We start from the raw sequence: 21906 nt of genomic DNA, 5'->3' as shown, positions 1-21906 counted from the left end.
TGTTCAAGTAGCCAATGGCTTGAGAGCCTCTCAGATGCATCCTCTAGAGGACGGGCGCGATGGGGACAGCCCAGTGCAGGCTGGACTCAGCAAAGGGACTCCGGGGACTTTGGGCGCAGGCAAAATCGTGGGCTCTTGTCCTCTCTTGGCCCAGTTCGGCTCTGTGACTGTAGACAAGTGGCTGGACCTCTCTAAGTATCAGCTCCTTCCTTTGCTGGGGAGGAGGAGGGCACTGGCCACTTGGTGGAAGAGTTAGAGAGTTCACTTCTTGCCTTTTTTGTTCATGCAGGTGGCACAGTGGAGCTGAGTGGGGTGGTGGGCCAAGCTCTCCCATCAGAGATAGGTCCCTTAAACCATCAGGTTTATCCAGGTCTGGGATGTTGGGCACTCGCCTGGCAGGTGTTCTGGGGACCCCTCATGAGAATGAGTGAGCCTTCTTTGGCAGACATGGTTGCTAGAATCACTTATGCTTTCTGTTTTTCCTTTTCCACGAGCAGTGCACCCATGTTTACTTACATAAAGCTGCTGTGGCTCAGGCTCACTTTCCTCATCTGAGAAATGGGAAGAGTGTAGGAGGAAGAGCAAAGATCAAAAGGAAGAAAGAGAGCTCCAGGGCATGGACAGCCCTTGTCCTTGCCTCCTTCCAGTGACAAGAAAATGCTTCCAAATAGGACAAAGAGGGGGCAAGTGCAGGGCTAGGCCCACTGGAGACAAGGGGTCTCAGGCTCCCAGAGGCCATGCGTTCTTCACACTCAGCTGAGCATCATGGAGGCACCTGTCTCCCACAGGGGTTACCGGGGAGGGCACAAGAGACCCTGGCTCGCCCGTCTTCAGGAACCCCCAGACGTGATGGGAACATGGGGACAGGGGAGATGATGATTACTAGTGACGGCTGCATGGAGAAATAAGCAGCTTCACGTGTTAATTATGCCCTCTTCCCTGGCCCTACCACCATCCCCAAGCTACCCAGGGCTAATGGGCTCAGACTGACTCAGATTCCTTACCAGCTGGGTGGACCCTCCAGAGACCCTGCTCATGGTGCCAAGCACCTTCTGCACTGTGCCTGGTTCCATGGAGGGAGTGGTCCTCTATGCCCCAAGCTAAATGAATGAATGAATGAATGAATGAATGAATGAATGAATGAATGAATGAATAAATAAATAAATAATAAAGAAATAAAAACAAAAAACCCCCAGTCTTTCTGAGGATGTCAGGGCTCCCACCTCAGCCCCACTGTGACCCTGGGGCACACTTAGCAGGCCCGTTCTGGGACTCATTATGGGAACAGAGGGTGATGGGGCTGAATGACAGGGCGGGCAGCACAGAGAAACACTCTCCCTCCCACCGCGAGTCAAGGGCAGGTGGAGAGGAGGTAGAGACCTAGGCAAAGCATGCTGGGGCTGGCGGCTTCATTAAGGGCTGCGGGCCCGTGGGGGGTGGGGGTGATTGTTGTTGAGTCACAGAACCCAGCAGCAACTCATCCCGAACATGTCTTGGCTCCTCTTCCTCTCCCCCACCCCCACACTACCCCCCTGCATGGCCAGCTTAAAATAGAGCCAAACAAAGCCCTGGCTTTGCTTTGGGGCCATAAACTGCAGCACTTTTATCTGTCAACAGGCGATGCATCTGGCTGACAGTGGCCCAGCCTGGCATCGTGTGGGGAGAGGGGCCAAGGCTGAGCTGGCCTCCAGGCTCCTGCTGAGGATGCTGCCCCTTCTTGGGGCACATGACCAAGAGTCTTTGTGGTCATGGGGCCCAGAAGGATGGCTGTTCCACCTAGGAGCCAGGTAGAGATGTAGGGTGGCTAACATGGGGGGGGCAGGCAGAGAGAGGCGGAGGCTGGGGAAGGAGGGGAGAGAGAGAGAGGCAGAGAGACAGAGACAGCGACTGAGGGGAGCGTACAGCTCAGGAGAGAGGCATTGAGGGCAGCAGGTAACTAGAAAAAGACTTATCACTGGGCTGATCACCTTCCTCCCTCCCTCCCTTCTGTCCTTGCTGCCTCTTCCAGGAAGACATCCCTTTTACCTCCCCTAGAATCCTACTGACTTGGGGTTCTAGGCCATCAACTCTAAATCAGTGATCTTCAACATCATGTGGGAACATGATGTATAAAATATGAGCAAGTCCGGCTGTCGTGAGCTAAGTGTTAGGGTGTGTATGATGTGTAGACTCCGTCTGTTCTTTGTGCGGACCCCCGAGGGAGAGAGGGAAGGGTTTGGAGAGTATAACTTGGAACCACTGATCATGGCCACTCCCCCTTTCACGGAAAGTGGCTGCAGATTCTGTTTTATGTAATTCCTGCGACCTCTATTGATCAAGTGCTTGCTAGTGCCGGGCCCCGTGTGAATCCCTTACAGCCCGTGAGCACCTCTGACCCCCAGCTCAGGCCAGTGGGGTGGGACTCTGATTGTCCACACTTCGCAGGTGAATAACCTGAGGTTTAGAGAGATAAGGAGCTTTGCCAAGGTCACACAGGTGGCAAGTGGCATAGCTGAGATGCAAACCCAGGCCTGTGGGCCATGAAAACCTGGTCTGTGGCCCACCCTTCAGTGCCGAGGGCTCCCCACCTGCCGCCTGCCCTGCCCCATGCTGCAGACAGACAGCAGGCTCTAGAGGTCAATTTGTTCTCCCAGGAGCCCTCTCACAGGTAACCATCCAAAGCGTGCCCTGCTGTCCACGTAGCCTGGCCCCTCAGCCATTTTAGGGTCTCCCAAATGGTATCTTTGCAAGGGAGCATGGCACCCCCATCAGCCATCCGTCTGCTCCAGACCAAGCAGTTGACCTATCGCAGACCTGTCCCACGGCTGGCAAACCACCTGCCCCACCAGCTGGGGCTAGACTCAGACTCAGGGAAACTTCGATCTCCGTGTAGCACTGGTCTTCACCACCTGGATCAAGACCAAGGCAAGACATAACTCTGACCGCTCCTTCCTGAGGTCTCAACTTGTGAGTCCACAGCTAGAGCAGTGGGGTGAGATGGGGCGGAACTGGGGGCTGCCGACGTTTGGCTGAGTGGTCTCTGCGCAGATCCATAAACTCTAGAGGGAGAAAGCAAGGCACCGCCTGTAGCTGCAAGAGGCTCAGCCCCCTGGGGTTCAGAGAAAATTATACAAGTGGTTGAGTCATTTATTCCCTCTCTCCTGCCATTAACCTAGTTCTGTCTTCCCACTGTTCATTTCACCCATCCTCTTGGAGATCTGTTCCCCTTCCATCCCGGCCTTCATCTGTCCCTGCTATCATCCATCCCTCCATGCATGCATGCATCCGTCCATGCATGCATCCATCTATCCTAATCCATGCTGCATCCATGCATTCCCACATCCATTCATTTCTGCATGCATGCATCTTTGCGTGCATATATCCATCCATCCATCCATTCATCCTTCCATCGCTTCTGTTATTCATCCATCCCTGCAACCAACTATAACCCATTTCCTCCCTCCCACCATTCAGGCTCTTTTATAGATCCAGTCTCTCCTCCTCCATCCATCCACGTATCCTAGCAGCTATCCATCCAGCCAGCTTTATTTGCTGAGTCAGGAACTGAGACCACAGAGGAAGTAAGAGATCATCCCTATCCTAGAGGAACTCATAGTCTGGTAGATGAGAAAAATCATACGGAACAGAACACATACTGTGCTGTGATGCTGACTTGACTACCTATAAACACAAATTGTTATCGGAGCCCAGAGAACAGTGACTAATCATGCCTGTGGAGGTCTGGGGAGGTTTCTCAGAGGAGATATTGAAGGAAGGTTTTGAAGGATGAATAGGAGTTTGCCGGGTGTTTTGGAGAGTGGGAGGGGAGGTAGAGTTCAGGGTTAGGAAAGGAAGAAGGGACTGCCAGGCAGAGTGAGCAAAACAGTGGGACGTGTGGGTCCCGGTGAGTTCAGTCTGACAATGGGGTCTGTGCATATTGTGAGGACCCTGAAGGCCTGGAAAAGACAAGTGGAGCTCAGATGATCAAAAGCCTGTGTATAGGCAAAGGGAAGCCAGGGGACCCACTGAAGCAAGAGAGAGACACATCTATGGGCTCAGTCTGACAGCAAACAAGAGGGCAATTTGGAGGGAACAAGGCCGCAGGCTAGCGGACCGGCCGGGAGCCTGTTTGCAGCAAGCTGACAGGCAACGGTAAGGCTCAGCCCAGGCAGGGACCGGCAGGGGCCACAGAGGAGGAGGGTCACGGGTGACTTGGGACATGTGGGATGGTGGAGAAATAATGGCTGGGAAACCAGGGAGGAGTCTGTGATCTGGCTGCATCACATAGGGTGCTGTGTTTGTAAAGACTCAGGAGGCTGTGTCCTCAAGGTGCGCGCACCGCCGTGTACATGTGATCCGTCTCGGTTTAAAACTAGAGCGGGAAACATCAACCTAGAGATTCAAGGCTCTCGGCTGGGTCTCATCCAGGACACTGAAGTACCTCTCAGGATTTTTCTTACAAATTGAGGACTGGTTGCCCACACACAGAGTAGCTTTGCTTTGTTCGGAAGGAAGAAGAAGAAAAAGAAGATCCAAGTTTTGGGCTAGACCTTAGACAACAGGAGAACTTGGCTCCTAGTCATCGTGCTCCCTGCCCTTGATTGAGCACTTCCTCTATTTCATGGATTTTAAGGCACCCCTTATTTTATTTCTTCTATTTTAAGGTCTTCGAAACCAGGATGCATCATACACAAAGTGTCGTGTCATAATTAACTAAGCAAGGCAGTCAAATAATGGTGCCGTTATAACCCCAGGAGTCTTAATTCAAAAAACAGGGCGGTGTGTGTCAGACTCTCCAGGGACCCATCTGTCCCTTTTTCATGTGATCCTTACAACATCGTATGAGCTATCAGCTGTTGTTAGCGGTTTCCCAGATGAGAAGTTGAGGCCTAAAGCAGGGAGGTCACATGCTCACAGTGACAGAGCTACTCAGAGGTGGACTCAGGATCTCAAGGCATCTTTGTTCAAGGCGAGGGCAAGCCTGGGGCTGGGAGGGTGGTGGCTTTTCCTTCCCGCAGCCAGAGACAACCGGGTCAATGGTGAGCACCATCTCCCAGCCCGCCATCTTCCGATGCAGCCTCTTGTTTACCCAGACCTTTCCCCCTCTTGGCCCTAAACCCTGGGATTCTTTTCCCACTCCCAGGAGGGCTCCTGCTCTGACATCTGTGGTGACCCCCCTCTCCCCCTCCGTGGAGAGGAGAGGGATGGAATGAGATCTCAGGGGAAGGAGGAAGAAATTCTGAGCCCAGCTGGTTTCCCTCACATAATGCAGATTTGCTTAAATGGGAATTAGGATTAGTGCTGGATTTTGCCTTTCCTGGCAGACTGGTAATAAACTAATCTCCTCTTGGGCTGCAGCAAGGCAGAATTCCATCGAAGACGGGAGACAGCTTCAGGCTCAGGAGTGCAAAGCCTGGAAAGTAATTTTATTATTGACAGGCCCGGCCCACACTGCCTGACACACAGCCTGCAGCTCCTTCCCGCCTTTAATTTCGTTAATGTGTGACATTCACCCAGGCTGCATGGCTGATGGGCACACTTGACATTAATACGTGGTCCTCGTGGTCCCCAGAGCTCATAAAAGCTCATTATCAGTTCTGAGCCCGTAAATGTAGTTCCTGGCTCAGGTGGGCCCGAGTTCCTCAGACATGTCCCCAGGCAGCAGAGCGGTGGCCATCTTATAGGAGCCAAGAAATAAATGCCTCCCTTTGTCCAGGGGACTTGGCCTTCCAGGCTACTGGAAGGTGACCAGAAAGACAGCTCAGCAGGCAGAAGCCTGCCCAGAGCCCTGGGTACAAATTTACATCCAAGAAAATGGGGCTCCTTGTGTCCTGCTCTTTGGGGAGGAATTGATCCACTGTTTGAGGAAAGGGGTTTGTCAGAAGCTAGCCAAATGTGGAATGTGTAGAGCCCCTGGCCCGCAATCCCACTTCCAGGCATCTGGGCTGTGGACTTGCTCGAACATTCCCACACGGCGATGTAAGCGGGAAGGGGATGGTGGCAACAACGTTGTAACAGGTGGGAAGGGAAATATCCCACATATCTAAGGTGGGATATCTAAATAAATGATGGTCCACTCCTACGAGGAGGCAGAAGACTCAGGAAGATCTATATAGTCTCAGATCCATGGGTAGACATGATAGCAACTGCTAGCTGGGGAGGCAGAACGTGTGTGGTAAGATCCCATTTGTGTAAAGAGTTGCACCATCTCCATGGGGGCCCACACAGGCACATGCTCACACACACACACACACACATACACACATAAGTGGTTACATGGAATAAAGCCTAGAGGGTCATGTTACAAAGATTTTGCAATGGTTCTATGAAATGTGATGAATGGATAAGGAAGAACGTTCACTTTTGTAGTTACAATCAAAGTTATATACATATATCTCCATATCCCTATCCATAGGTGTGTGTCTTTGTCTACGGATGGATATGAATGTGTGTGTGTGTATATATATGTGTGTGTGTGTATATATATATATATATATATATATATATATATATATATATATATAGAATTCCTTTGATTGTAGCCTTGGTCTGCTCCATGATATGTGAGCTTCCTTGGGTCAACTCTGCCTGGGTGAACTTCGGAGGCAAAGATAGCCAACTGGGGTCCCGTCCTCTGGCCAAGCCCTGGTCCCCATCAGTTTGCAGGGAGTCCTGAGAAACTCTTCTATGCGCAGCGTGCATTGAGCTAGGATCCGTAGAGCAGACCTGGAGCTCATTGCTCTCCTGCCCTGTGGACATGGTATGGGCGCCAGGTTTGACCTCCCACGGACCTGACTTCCAGTCCCGGCTCTGCCCCATTTCGCCGTGATGACCTTGGGCAAGTTATTTATTCCTCTGGGTTTGTGGCCCTCATCCCCAAAGTGGGGATACCGTCTCGTGGGATTGTCGACATCATCATCTGAGACAACGTGAAACTCGACCGGTCCTGGAGGGCGGGAGTCTGGGAGATTTGGGGGTCAGGGGACTCGGCTATCCCATCTGTGCTGTCGGCTTCACTCTTTTGTTCCTCAGCCGTGCATGTGAACAAGCCGGTCCCCCAGGGCTGGCCTCAGCCTTGGCTGGCAGGTATGTGGCCTGGACGTGGCGAATTTGATCCTTCTCCTGTGACCCGGGGGCTCTCCGTCAAACTGACAGAGAGGAAGTTGGGGGGAGAGGTTGGACTTCTGGCCCCTGCACTCTGGGGCTGAGTTGCTTCTTTCACTACCAAAGACCTAGCCTCTTCTTATTTATCTCTTCATGGATACCAGATCTGGAAAGTGTGGATCTGCCCCCAAAGCCTGCATTCATTAAGCAATGATTAATTCTCCTTCAGTTTCACCATTACTCAGAAAGGCTTTTTTCCACCTGAGGAGAATGGAGTTTCCGCGACGAGTTGGTAATGTTCTAGCCAGAAGCAAAGAAATGTGATGTGATATTGTGATTAGCATGCGTGATGTCATCACGTGCACACGGGACAGGCTCCTGGGTATTTTGGAAGGCTGAAAGTATGTGCCAGTCCGTAGGCTCTGGGGACGCCATCCCGGAATGGGATGTGGGGCTGGGTGCTTAGTTCTTTCTGTCTTTCTGGCCGAGACTGTCCCGTCTGGCTTCTGCACCTGCAGAGACGGAAGAAGAGAGAAGGAACTTAGGGGGTCTGAACTGAGGTGGCCCCCAGCAGCCACATGCCCCACTGGCTGTTGCCTTCTTAAAATTTACACCTCTCTCTTCTCCTTCTAGAGTTGATCCTGAAGCCATCAGAAAGCCACCTCAAGAGAATCCTCACTCTCCTGGAAGGAACAGACGCCAGTTGAAAGGTATGATTTGGCCACAGGGCAACATGGCGGCATCTTATTCAAATAAGAGTCTGATCTTCTCTCCTCTTCTCTTTCCACTCGACAAACCCTCTCCTGCCAACTGAGAGAGCTCTCAGCTGCTGCCGGAGTGCAGGGCAAGCAAAGGGCAGCTTCCCTCTTGTCCCCACCCCAGACATTTTTGTTCAGGGTTGGGGAGCACAGCTGAGGCATGAGGAGAGAGGCTGGTGCTAGGGTAGGGTCTCACTGGGGCTGGCGGCTGCCCCATGAATGGACTGCCCGTCATGGTTGCTCCTCGGGGTTGGTCCAGGAAGTGAGGGTTGAAGCACGGGAGGCAGTGAGCCCTCCCAGGGAAGGCAGAGCTCTTCCCCACTCCCTCCTCCCACACCCTCCATAGTCTTAGGATTGTGAGAAGAAAAGACCTTTCTAGAATGACACCCCCACCCTCTACCTCAGGACTCTTTTGGATACAGTTCACATTCCAGGATGGAAATGAGAATGGAAAAGTCTTGGTTTGCTTCTTGGGTTCTGGAAGCTTCTTGGGCTGCCCACAATCCCAGGACTGGTGATGGGGTGCGTGGCCTCATGGAAGGTTCCTGAATGAAGAGCCAGGACATCTGTCCTCTGGCCCAGGTGCCTCAAGGGTCCTTAGAAGCCATTTCTCTCATGGGGCCTCGTTTTCTCACCAGTAGAATGGGCAACAGTGACTTGAATCTCTGTCCCAGGCCTCATGGCTCAGTTTCTGAGGTTCCCAGCCCCAGGCTGAACGAGAGGAAGTGATGGGTGTGGTGAGGCAGCAGGGAAGCAGAGAGGGGGTGGGGGCTTGGGGAAGACTGTGGAGATTTGAGTGCCAGTCTTGGCCAAAGGATGCCTCAGAGCCTTGGTGAAAAGACCACAGAGTCTGAGAGGTAGATGGGCTGAGTTTGAGGCCTGGCTGCTGGGAAGCATCGCATCAACCAACACTGAGGGCCTCTGCATGCCAGGCGCTGTTCTAGGCACAAGCCCTACACCATCCATTCAGTCCTCTTAACGGCCCTGTGGTCTTGGCACGAAAATCACCTCCATCTTAGAGAGGAGAGAACCAGGCCTCAGAGAAGTCAAGTGACTTGCTCAAGGTCACACAGCTGTGAGTGGGGGATGGTGGAGATTTGAAGCCTTGTCTGACCGACCCTACAATTCTTGTGTATTTTCCTTTGAGTGACTCTGTGACTTGAATCTTAAGGTTAACAAAATCCTGGAAGCCAGATCACTTCTTGAAATCACAATGTTTGAAAGGACATAAAAATGATTTGTTTCCTTATCCTAGATTTTTGGCTTTGAACCTTTGGGCTCATTGTGACATCTCTGCAGGTCTTGGTTTTCTTTTTTTTTTTTTTAAGATTTTATTTATTTATTTTGAGAGAGAGAATGAGATAGAGTGAGCATGAGAGGGGGGAGGGTCAGAGGGAGAAGCAGACTCCCCGCCGAGCAGGGAGCCCGATGCGGGACTCGATCCCGGGACTCCAGGATCATGACCTGAGCCGAAGGCAGTCGCCTAACCAACTGAGCCACCCAGGCGCCCCTGGTCTTGGTTTTCTGATCTCTAAAATGGGAGCATAGCGCTACCCATGGGTTGTTTTTGGGAGAAGATGAGATGAGGGTGGTACAGACACCCCCCCCACCTTCCCACCCCAAGACTGCTTCTAGAAGCGCGGATTGATGGGTTGTGCGCACTGTGGGGTGCCGCCCCCAGCCATGGGATGGCATTTGCGGTTCCAGTTGCCTCTGGCGCCGTGCTTGGGAAGCACTGGGTCACTTTCCCAGTCACCGATCTGATACCCTCCCCCGGCCTCTGGGCTCATCCTTCCACTTTTGGAGTGTGCCGCCAGCCAGCCGGGATGTTTCAGGCCGGAATCCAAGGCACGGTGGCTGGCTCCCAGACGCAGATAACGCAGGGCCAGGCTGGGCCCCGGGTCCCCTGTGTCATGTGGCTCACCCTGCCCTGCCGGCTGCCTGGGCCAGAATCTCAACCGTCAGCCTCCTGGCAGCCCGCCCTGCTCCCCCCAGGAAGCCGCTGCCTTATCGCAGAGCCAGGATCCCGCACGCTTTTCTTAATCAGGAGAAGGCGCTGAAGCGAGTCGGGAAAAGCTTAACTTCCCCAGGACTTCTCTGCTAGGGATGTTTCTCCATCAGGGGAAGCCGTGAGCCTCAGTATACGAGAGGCAGGAATCTCTTTAAGTACGGAGAAAAGCAGCAGGGGTGCTTTTGTTCTCGGTTTACCTTCAGGAAGGTTGCAGGGGAGCAAAGTGAGTCAGCCTCACCCCCCTTGTTAGCTAGGAAACAGATCAATGTAGAGTCCCCGGGGAGAATACAAGGAGGACCATCAGCAGGAGGCAGACAGTATGTGCCATTATGGGAAATGTCTGCTGGGGTTTGGGGGCCAGACTGGCCGAGGCTGGGTCCCGGCTCTGCTCTTCCGTAGCTCTTTGACTCCGGGTGAGTGATTTGGTGTCCAGAGTCTCAGTTTTCTCATCTATCAAATGGGCAGATAGCATGCACCTCACTGGGTGGCTGTGAGGGGGAGGACCCTCCTGCTTGCTGTGCATGACAGAAGTCCCCTGGGATAATGTGGCCTCCCAAGGTGACCCCCTTGAAGAGGCTCGGGCTCTTGGGATGGACGAGCCGGGTGTTTGTGACCAAACAGGGAGGTTACTGTGGAGACACATACCTCTTTCCACGCATGGTCTATAAAAGGGCCGACAGTGGGGCCTGGGTTGTGTCAGCTCTCTGTTCTGACACCCTGGGGTGTGGGGCCACCTTGGGTGTGAACAGTTCTTCCTGAGCCTTTATCCCATGGTTTACACTTCACTCCCGACGACATTTACCGGACCCTTTCTGTAGATAATCGCTGATCGTCCCCATGCCCCAAGAGGCAGGTATTAATAAACTATAGGTGAGGACAGCTGGGATTCAGAGAAATTGTAAATTATTCCAGGTTTTATGTCCAAAAAGCAGTCAGATTGGGACCTAAACACACGGCTCCTGTCCCAAAGACAGTGTGTTGGCCACAGCACCCCACAGCACCCCAGTGGCTTCCCACGTTCTCAGGACAGCACCCATACAACCTCTGCGGCTCCCCAGAGCACCCACAGAGGTACCCACAGCGTCCAGGAGGCCCCCTGCAGGACTCACAGCATCACCCCGTGACACTCATGGTAGCCCTCCTCCTGCGTTCTCCACCCAGCCTTGCACGGAATTCAGAGCTCAGGGAGAAAGGGAAGTCCCCTGATGTTTTTAATCTCCCTAGCCAGCCCTCTGCAGCAGGCTGAGCGAGCCAGTGAAGGCAGTTTCTAGGAAGCATGGGGATCTTCCTCCTCCTGAGATCTGACCGCGGGAAGCAGGTGGCGGGGAGGAGGTGACAGAAGCCTGGCTGCCCCAGGAGAACCTGTCCCCAGGTTCCAGTTTATCTACTTTTTCTTTTGTTGCTCATGCTTTGGGTGACATAGCTAAAAATCTATTACCAAATCCAAGGTCATAAAGATTTACCCCTTTGTTTTCTTCTAGGAGTTTTATGGTTTTAGCTCTTATATGTAGGTCATGGATCCATTTTGAGTTAGTTTTTGTATATGGTGTGAGGTAGGGGCCCAACGTCGTTCTTTGGCATGTGGTTGTCCAGTTCTCCCAGCACCGTTTGTTGAAAGGACTATTCTTTTCCCATTGAATAGTCTTGGCACTCTTACTGAAAATCAATTTGCCGTAGGGGTATAGGTTTTTGTTTCTGGGCTCTCAGTTCTAGTCCATTTGTCTATGTGTCTCTCCTTAAGCCCTATACCATGCTGTTTTGATTACTATAGCTTTATGTGTAACTTTTGGAGGAGCCCTAGTATATTCTAAAGCTCCCTGGTGATTCTAATGTACCTCCCAATGTCCCTGGATTTTAAGAGGAAGGTGAGAGCAGTTGGGAGGCTTCCAGAATGATCTAGGGCAGTGCAGCATGGAGAGAATGTAGCCCTGAAGCAAAGCCACAGTTATTGAGGTGAAAAGATCATGATGGAATTGAGAGAAGTTAGGAAGGGTGATGTTCTGATCCTCCCCCATCCTGGGAAGACCTCGGACATGCCAAAGGTGAGAGTGGAAGCCAGTGGTCCAGCTGAGCTTAATTCACCTCCTACCCACCCCCAGTATGATTTGGAGGAAGACCTGGGTCCTAGTCACAGCTCTGCTCCACTGTGTGACCTTGGGCAGGTTACCCGACCTCTCTAAGCACCTCATTGCCTCTGGGAGGTGGGTCAGTATCCTCTGCTGCTCATGCAGGTCAACAGGTCAGCTCTACAAAGGCTGGGAGGGGCTTAAAGGCAACTGAATGCTTGGCACAATGTCCGGCCCACGGGACCTGCCAGGTGGTTGTCAGTCTCCTGCCCACCTGTCTCAGTGGACTTGGGGCGCATGGCCTCCACTGCAGTCTATGCTGCCTTGGGCTGTCCTGGGCAGGTTGTGACAGGTTAAAGTGTCTTATTCTGCTGCGTTGAAATGCATTTTCTTGTACCCTCGGTCTGCTTGCCCCAAATCTGCTTTGTGGGCCCACAGAGAAGAAACATCACCCCCTTCCCTCCAGGCTGCACACACTTTACCGTTTGCTGCTGAAAGGTCGTCGTTACCTCTACCTCCCTCCGAGGATGCAGGTCTCGGGGCACTCCTGACTTCCTGTTCTCTTGACCCTCCTCTGGGGGGGACTCCAGCCTGAACTGGGCGTTTTCATAGTTCAGCCCTCAGAGCCAAGGCCAGAGCTCCGGCCGTGTTCTGACCCCAGCCAAAGTGGGTGGGACCAGCACCTCCCTTGGTCCAGACCTTTAACTTCTGTTCATGCAGCCGACGTGGCATGGGGTCCAATGAGTCCCGCATCCCTGTTGGATTCAGGCTCCCAACTTTTCATTGGCCAGGTAGAAAAGGGATTCACTCTTGCTATATACATCATTTTCCATCTGGTATTTATAAATCAGGGGGTAGTTTCTTGCAGAAGGGAGAGCATAGCTTTGGGACTAGATGAACTTTGGGGCTATTGTTTAGCTATTTATTAGTTTGGGCAAATGAACTCCATCTACTCTCCTGTTATATGAAGATAGTCATTGCAATTGCAGGCTTCGTGGTCAAGATTAAGTGAGATGATGAATATCAGGTGTGTAGCCCACCACCCAGGAAGGAGGCAACATTCCGGAAAGGGTGGATATCATCCACCTGTCTGAAGCTCACCATTCATTTTTCTGCAGTTCTGACAGATGGGGTGCAAGCCCTGAGTTTCAGCCCAGGATAGGGCACCGGCCCTGGGCCTCCTCTCCCTCCTGGCTTCCCCATCACTCTCTGGCTGGGACACGTGTGTGAGGGGACAGAATGACAGGTTCTCACCACTCCAGTTTCCTGCTCACTCAGCCCAACGTCTGCCAGAACGTCTGGCCTCAGGCCAGCCCTGTGTCCATATGTAACTCATGACAGCAACCTGGTCTTTTTCTGCCCTCTTGGATACTTTCCATCCCAAAACTTTTCCTTCCTTTCTTTTTCAAGTGTTTTAAATTTACACAAGAAAGTTCATCCTAGGGCCGGACACAACCTGTCCCTGGTAGGAGACAAAACCCGTGGAACTTTTCCCTGGGAGATGTTCCATTTCCCTGACATTCCCTTGGCTGTGAGAGCAAGGCCAGACAGACCGGTTCGTTCTGTGGAGTGACTACTCCTTGACATCATGGAGAGATACTAATAAGTCTTCATTTTCCTCATCGAAAGATGGAGCAAATCATTGCTTTCCTGTTCCTGACGCAAAACTGTGCAGAACGTGCCCTTAAGAGCTTTATTATTATTATTATTATTATTGTTTTTTTTAATAATGACCTATATTCACATTGTGACTCACAGCTGAAGCATTTTCAAATGGCTAGATGTGGCAAAGAGAGAGGAAGTAGGAACACCATTATCAGATGCATGTCAGCAACAGAGAGGGGAAGTGACTTGCCCAAGGTCACACAGCTATTAGGTATGTCAGAGCTGGGCCTAGTCTTTCATTCTTCTCACCGGGTCTGCTGATCATTCTGCTGTGCCCAGCTGCCTCTTTTATTAGTTAAAGAGTGTGAAATAATATGTTGTCATTAACAGGCTAAAAATAAAGGGAAAACCCAAATCAGCTGGCAGCGCTGTTCCGGTCACTGGGGTGGTTTAATGACCTGTCCAGAGCGGCTGATAGGAGAAGAAATGAATGCTGTCATCCCCTGGGCCTTGGGGGGTCGCCAAGGTGTCTCCCTCCTTGGGGTATGGGCAGGGTTCTGTTAGGATAGAAAGGCACTGTGGGATGGAGGAAGGAGATTGAGCTCTGCACCCTGAAGCCTTTTTTTTTTTTTTTTAATAGACTTGATTTTCTAGAGCAGTTTGAGGTTCGGAATTGAGGGCAAGTGCAGAGAGTTCTCACATTCTCCCTGTCTTCACTCACCTAGAGCCTCCGCACTATGGACAACCCATACTACAGTGATGCCTATGGTACATCAGGGAGGCCCCCCTGACACATCATTATCACCCAGAGCCCATAGTTTGCATTCCGGTTCACTGCTCGTGGTGGGCCTTCATTCTGTGGGTTTGGACAAATGTATAATGACATGTATCCACCACGATCGTGTCCCACAGAGTAGTTTCACTGCCCTACAAATCCTCCGTGCTCTGCCAATTCATCCCTCCTTCCCCGCTAAGCTACTGATCTTTTTACTGTCTCCATAGTTTTGCCATTCCCAGAATGGCCTACAGTTGGGATTGCAGTATGCAGCCTTTTCAGAATGGCTTTTTTCACTTAGAAATATGCATTTAAGGGGCGCCTGGGTGGCTCAGTCAGTTAAGTGTCCAACTCTTGATTTTGGCTCATTTCATGATTTCAGGGTCCTGAGATGGAGCCCCGCGTCGGGCTCTGGGCTCAGAGGGGAGTCTGCTTGAGGATTCTCTCCCTCTCCCTCTGGCCCTCCCCACTTCTGGGGGTTACTCACTTGCATGTGTGCGCTCTCTCTCTCAAATAAATAAATAAATCTTAAAAAAAAAAAAAAGAAATATGCCTTTAAGCTCCCCCCATGTCTTCTCATGACTCAATCACTCATTTTTCCCCCAATTTTTTTACTTTGGTGAAATAGACATAACATAAAATTTACTGCTTTAACCATTTTTAAGTGTACAGTTGAGTGGTATTAAATACATTCACATTGTTGTGCGGCCATCCCCACCATCCATCCCCTTAACTCTTTTCATCTTGTAAAACTGAAACTCTGTACCCATTAAACATTAACTGCCTTTTCTCCTTTCCTCCGAGCCCCTGGCAATCCCCCTTCTTCTTCCTGTCTCTATGATTTTGATTACTCTGAGTACCTTATATAAAGGAATCATAGAGTATTTGTGTTTTGGGGCTATTCTGTGTGTGCGGGGGGGGGGTGTGTGCACACGTGTGTGTCATGGGCTTATTTCACTTCGCATAATGTCCTTGATATTCGTCCATGCTGTAGCAGGTGTCAGAATTTTCTTTTCACCCGGAATAATATTTCAATATCTAGATGTACCACAGCTTACTTATCCATTCACCTACTGAAGGACATCTTAGTTGCTTCCAAGTTTTGGCAGTGAAGAATAAAGCTGCCCTAACCATCTGTATGTAGCTTTGGGTCCATAGGTTTCTTTTCTTTTCCTGGATTTGGTATTAGTTTACTTCTGGCTTCATAGATTGAGTTAGAAGGCATTCCCTCTGCTTGTCTCTTCTGGGAGAGATTTTTGAGAATTGATACACGTTCTTCCTTATACGTTTGGTAGAATTCACCAATGAATCTGGTCTGTAGTCTGTTTTGAAAGGTTATTCATTATCGATTCAATTTATTTAATAGATACATGCCTATTTAGGTTGTCTGTTCATGTATGAATTTGGGCAGGTTGTGTCTTTCCAGGACTTGGTCTATTTCATCTAAGTTATCAAATTTATGGACCTAGAATTAGTAATTGTATTCTTTTCTTATCCTTCTAATGTTTGTGGGAACTGTGGCGATGTCCCCTCTTTCATTTTTGATATTAGTAATTTGTGTCTTCTCTCTTTTTTTCTTAGTCAGCCTGGGTAGAGGCCTGTCGATTTTATCAGTCTTCTCAAAGAACCAGCTCTTGGTTTTGTTGATTTTTCTCTGTTGATTTCCTGTTCTATGGAGCCCATGTTTTGATTGTAAATCTATCACCGGTCTGAGGGATTGTGAGGGTAATTCCTTTCTGTTCTCTGATTCTTAGCTTCTGTATCTGCAGAATGGGCGTGGTGACAACAATACCTAGCCCAGAGTTAGTTTGAAGGCAAATATCAAATGTGAGCCCACATTCATTGATTCAACAAATATATGTTCAGCCCTTATTATGTACCTGGTACTGCTCCACATGCTGAGAAGCTCATAGTGAACAAAACAGCAAAGTCTCCACCCTCGTGGTGCTTCTCTTCTATTTGGGGAGAGAGAGACCTAACAAATAAACTGAACGTCCAGCAGTATGAGATGCAGGAGGGGACAGGGAGTGGCCAGGGGTTTGCTGTTTTGGGTAAGGGGCCCTGGGAAGGCCTTCCTGATCAGATGTCATTTGAGCAGAGATCTGAACGCCGTGAAGCCTTGATTTTCGTCTGGGGCAGAAGACTTCCTGGTGAAGGGAGAAGCAAGAATCAGAGCCATTAGGCAGGTGGGTGGCTGATGTGCTGGATATTAGTGAGGAGGCCAGCATGCTAGAGTGAGGATGGCTTGGAAGGAGCTGCCAGCCAGGGTGAGGGCTTTGCATTTTGATTCTATGTGTGATGGGGAGCCAGTAAGCACGGAAGAGACGGGATGAAATTGACATGTTACCAAGATCACTCTGGCTGCTGGGTGGAGAACAGGCTGTAGGGGACAGGGAGGCCAGAGTGGAGGCTGGTGTTAGAATCCAGACATGGGAGGAAGTGGTCTGGAAAGACAAAATGGTGGCGGAGGTGCTGAGAAGCCCAAACATTCAGGATCCATTTTGAAAGTAGAGCTGACAGAGCCACTGATGGGTTGGATGGGGTGGGGGAGGAGTCAAGGATGACCAGAGAGTCTGTGCCTGTAGCTGGGAGCCTTGACTGGGCTAGGCTTAGGTCGGAGGGGGAAGAGAACATTCCAAGTTCTGTTTGGGGGCATTTTAAGTTGAGGGATTTATTAGCTATCCTAATGGAGGTGGCAAGAATGTGGGTGGAGGTACAAACCTGGAGGTCAGGGGTGAGGTCAGGGCTGGAGAGACAAATTTGGAAGCCATAGTTTATAGAGAGTATTTCAAACCCCAGGCCTTAATGAGATCATCTAGGGAGTGAGTGTAGATGGAGAAGATGATGAGGGATGCAGGGACTTTGGAGACCTGGGGAAGGTGCCCACTGGTGGCTATCTGGAGCTGCCCAGTGTGTGGCCCATCCCGGTCACCACGACAGATGGATCTTATTTTCGCAATATCCTGGGAGCTGTTGAGTGGCATGGAATGAGGAAGAGATGCCAACCCCAAGAGCAAGTCCTGGGCATAGTGCCTGCTCTGAAGGAGAGTACTGTAAAGCTGTCGGTGCCTGACATAAAATAGAACAGGTGCAGCTGGGTATTTGACATGCAAGGAAGATGTTTTTTTGGTACCTGCCTCCTGTATGCAACAAAATTAGTTTTGGCAATAACGATGAAATAAAATTAATTCTCATAATGGCCAGAAAAGAAACACAGAGAGCGAAACCTTCCTTTTAGCAAACTTCACATGTATAACCAGGCCAGCTGACAAACAAATATTACAGCACAAAAAAGGAAAAACTAATGGGGGTTCAGAATTTTTAATTACATTAATGGATATTTTGAAAAAAGAAAGAAATACTCAAGGAAAGTTCCAAAAGAGTGAACTTCACACAGTTTGGAGAATGACCTGTGCAGACATGGCAACACTGGTGATGATCCAATTTCTTCATTTTCCTCCTCACAATCACTGCACTATCATTGCTTAGTTCAAACCTACTGTTTACATGGGAGACTATCTAGTGGCATATGGGCTGGAGATGAAAACTCCAGAGATTCTGAATTCTTATTCTTGAAATGAACGTGCTTACCAGCATTGGCTTGCATTGGGTCTGGCTCTATAAGTGGTGCTCTTTGAACTAACTTCCATGTAAACACAGTGTCTATTAAACTCTAAGTAATAAAACTGTGCTCATTTGAAGCTTACATACATATTGTTAAAACTCACCTAAGACATTGATGATAGTGAAGGTGACACAAACAAATGGAAAGATATACCATGCTCATGGATTGGTAGAATTAATATTGTTAAAATGTCCGTACTATACAAGGCAGTCTACAGATCTAATGCATTCCCTATCAAAATACCAATAGTATTTTTCACAGAACTAAAACAAATAATCCTAAAATTTGTATGGAACCACAAAAGACCCTGAATGGCCACAGCAATCTTTTTTTTTTTTTTTAAAGATTTTATTTATTTATTTGACAGAGAGAGACACAGCGAGAGAGGGAACACAAGCGGGGGGCAGGGGGGAGTGGGAGAGGGAGAAGCAGGCTTCCCGCTGAGCAGGGAGCCCGATGTGGGGCTCGATCCCAGGATCCTGGGACCATGACCTGAACCAAAGGCAGACGCTTAATGACTGAGCCACCCAGGTGCCCCTGGCCAAAGCATTCTTAAGGAAGAACAAACCTGGAGTTATTACAATTGCAGATTTAAAGATATACTTCGAAGCTGTAATCAAAAAAGTATGCTACTGGTACAAAAGTAGACAAATAGATCAATGGAACAGAGTAGAGAGCCCAAAGTATCCAAAATCTACAAAGAACTTTTCAAACTCAACACCCAAAGAATAAATAATCCAGTCAAGAAATGGGCAGAAGACATGGACAGACATTTCTCCAAGGAAGACGTACAAATGGCCAACAGACACATGAAAAAATGCTCATGATCACTCAGCATCAGGGAAATACAAATCAAAACCACAATGAGATACCACCTCACACTGGTCAGAATGGCTAAAATTAACAAGTCAGGAAATGACAGAAGTTGGCGAGGATGCACCCTTTTATACTGTTGGTGGGAATGCAAGCTGGTACAGCCACTCTGGAAAACAGTATGGGGGTTCCTCAAAGAGTTAAAAATAGAGCTACGCTACAACCCAGCAATTGCACTACTGGGTATTTATCCCAAAGATACAAATGTAGTGATCGAAGGGGCACCTGCATCCCAATGTTTATAGCAGCAATGTCCACAATAACCAAACTATGGAAAGAGCCCAGATGTCCATCAACAGATGAATGGATAAAGAAGATGTGATATATATATATATAAATACACACACATACACAGACAATGGAATATTACTCGGTAATCAAAAAATGAAATCTTGCCATTTGCGATGACTTGGATGAAACTAGAGGGTATTATGCTAAGTAAAATAAGTCAATCAGAGAAAGAATTATTATATGATTTCACTCATGTGGAATTTAAAAAACAAAACAGAGGAACATAGGGGAAGGGAGGGAAAAATAAAACAAGAGGAAATCAGAGAGGGAGACAAACCATAAAAGACTCTTAATCACAGGATACAAACTGAGGGTTGCTGGAGGGGAGGGGAGTGGGGGGATGGGGTAACTGGGTGATGGGCATTAAGGAGGGCATATGATGTAATGAGCACTGGGTGTTATACACAACTGATAAATCATCACTGAACTCTACCTCTGAAACTAATAATACACTATATGCTAATTAATTGAATTTAAATAAAAATTTAAAAAAGAATAGAGAGCCCTAAAATAAACCCACACTCATACGGTCAATTAATCTATGACAAAGGAGACAAGAATATACAATGGGGAAAAGACAGTGTATCCCACAATGGTGTTGCAAAACCTGGACAAGCTACATGCAAATGAATGAAACTGGACCACTTTCTTATGCCACACACAAAAGTAAATTAAAAATGGATTAAAGACCTAAATGTGAGACCTGAAACCATAAAGCTCAAAGAAAACACAGGCAGTAATCTCTCTGATATTGGCCTTAGCAACTTTTTTTATGGATCTGTCTCCTCAGGCAGGGAAAACAAAAACAAAAATAAACTATCAGGACTACACAAAAATAAAAAGCTTTTGCACAGCAAAGAAAACCATCAATAAAACAATAAGGCAACCTACTGAATGAGGAAAGATATTTACAAATAATATATTTGATAAGGGATTAATATCGAAAATACATAAAGAATTTATAAAAGTGAACACCAGAAAAACAAATACTCTGATTAAAAAAAATGGGCAGAGAATCTGAAGAGGCATTTTTCCAAAGAAGACATGCAGATGGCCAATGGGCACATGAAAAGATGCTTGACATCGGACTCATCATCAGGGAAATGCAAATCCCGACCACAGTGAGATATCACCTCACAACCAGTCAAAATGGCTAGTATCAGAAAGACAAGAAACAACAGTGTTGTGAAGATGTGGAGAAAAAAGACCCCTCAGGCACTGTTGGGGGAGAATGCAAGCTGGTACAGCTGCTGTGGAAACCAGTATGGAGTTTCCTCAGAAAATTATTATTATTATTATTATTTTTAATGTTTTTTTTTTTTTAAGATTTTATTTATTTATTTGACAGAGAAAGACACAGCGAGAGAGGGAACACAAACGGGGAGTGGGAGAGGGAGAAGCAGACTCCCCGCTGAGCAGGGAGCCCGATGCGGGACTCGATCCCGGGACCCCAGGATCATGACCTGAGCCGAAGGCAGTCGCTTAACCAACTGAGCCACCCGGGCGCCCCTTCAGAAAATTATTAATAGAAATACCATATGATCCAGTAATTGCACTACTGGGTATTGACCCAAAGAATACAAAAACACTAATATGAAAAGATAACTGCATCCTTATGTTCACAGAAGCATTGTTTACAATAGCCAAGCTATGGAAGCAACCTAAGTGTCTATTGACAGATGAATGGATAAAGAAGATGTGATGTGATGTGTGTGTGTGTGTGTGTGTGTAATGGAATATTATTCAGCCATAAAAAAGAATGAGCTCTTCCCTTCTGCAACAACATGGATGGACCTAGAGGGTATTATGCTAAGTGAAATAAGTCAGAGAAAAGCCAACACCCCATGATCTCTCTTACACGTGGAATCTAAAAACAAATGAACGAACAAATAAACCAACAAAACCAGCAACAGACTCATGAATCTGGAGAACAAATTTAGGGGTTGCCAGAGGGGAGAGGGTGGGGTATGGGCAAAATAGGTGAAGGGGATTAAGACGTACAAACTTCTTGTTCGGAGTAAATAAGGTACAGGGATGAAAAGTAGTCAAATTTCTTAGGAAAGAAGGGAACTCAGCAGTGACCACAGTTCAAAGACTTTTTTTCAAGGCAGAGTGATTTCTCACTGACATTGTTTAGAATTGTCAGCTTTTGGTCAGTTTTATGTTTGTATTTAAATATCCTACAGACAATTCATCCCCTAGTACCTACACCTTGTCCCATCCGCTCCCCCTGCCCTGCCCTAGGGAGCTGGTTTCCGAGAGGGTGTTGCTGGGAGGGGATGGGAGGGGACAGAACATTCTCAGAAGATCCTGCGGAGGAGACGCTGTGGTGGGGCCTGCTGTATGACCAGGCGGTGTCCAGGCGGGATGGGGGCAGACAGGCCTTCCAGGTGTCCAGTGTTCGCTAAGGCAGGAGGCGGCGCAGAACCTGAGCCGCTAGGTATTTGGCTCATCGGGTTCTGAGAACCAGCTGTGTATGGTATCTAGCATTCTGGAAAGCTCCGGCCTTACGGTGGTGGTTTGCCCTGGTGCCTGTGAGGCTGCATCCCTCCTGGTGACGCGTCCAGCCCTGCTCAGTGGGATCCCTGCCCTCCCTCCCTCCCTCTGTCTCCTGTTTCTCTTCCACAGAGCAATCTGTGGAGGCAGCAGTTCTAATGAAAAATCTCATAAATACCAAGAGATAAAAATCCAGGGCTTTTGGTTTTTATTTCTGCCGAGACTCCCCGGAGAGCCTTTTAGGTAGGAAATGTCCCTTTGGAGCTGAGATTTTCTCCCAGACTTCAAAGACAGGGCTTCTTAGGAATACAACATCTGTTTAA

General features: G+C 48.8%; 1 protein-coding gene across 4 annotated transcripts in view; it reads left to right on the top strand.

Moving 5' to 3' along the window:
• The window catches only part of TSPAN18 (tetraspanin 18), a 181901-nt gene that overhangs the window by 24920 nt on the left and 135075 nt on the right, over positions 1 to 21906 (top strand). For 3 of the 4 annotated variants that reach the window (XM_054511975.2, XM_064576607.1, XM_064576608.1), the window contains exon 2: positions 7717 to 7793. The gene's annotated coding sequence lies outside the window, so the exon portion shown is untranslated. Of the gene's footprint in view, positions 1 to 7716; positions 7794 to 21906 lie in introns of those variants that run through there. The other variant, XM_064576610.1, reaches the window with a different exon arrangement.

The sequence above is a fragment of the Mirounga angustirostris genome, unplaced genomic scaffold (assembly GCF_029215605.1).
Source record: "Mirounga angustirostris isolate CCGP_5_RB_7025 unplaced genomic scaffold, mMirAng1.0.hap1 SCAF_13, whole genome shotgun sequence".
Lineage (NCBI taxonomy): Eukaryota > Metazoa > Chordata > Mammalia > Carnivora > Phocidae > Mirounga > Mirounga angustirostris.
Note: the sequence above shows the minus strand (reverse complement) of the source record. Positions and strands in the feature narration are given on the sequence as shown.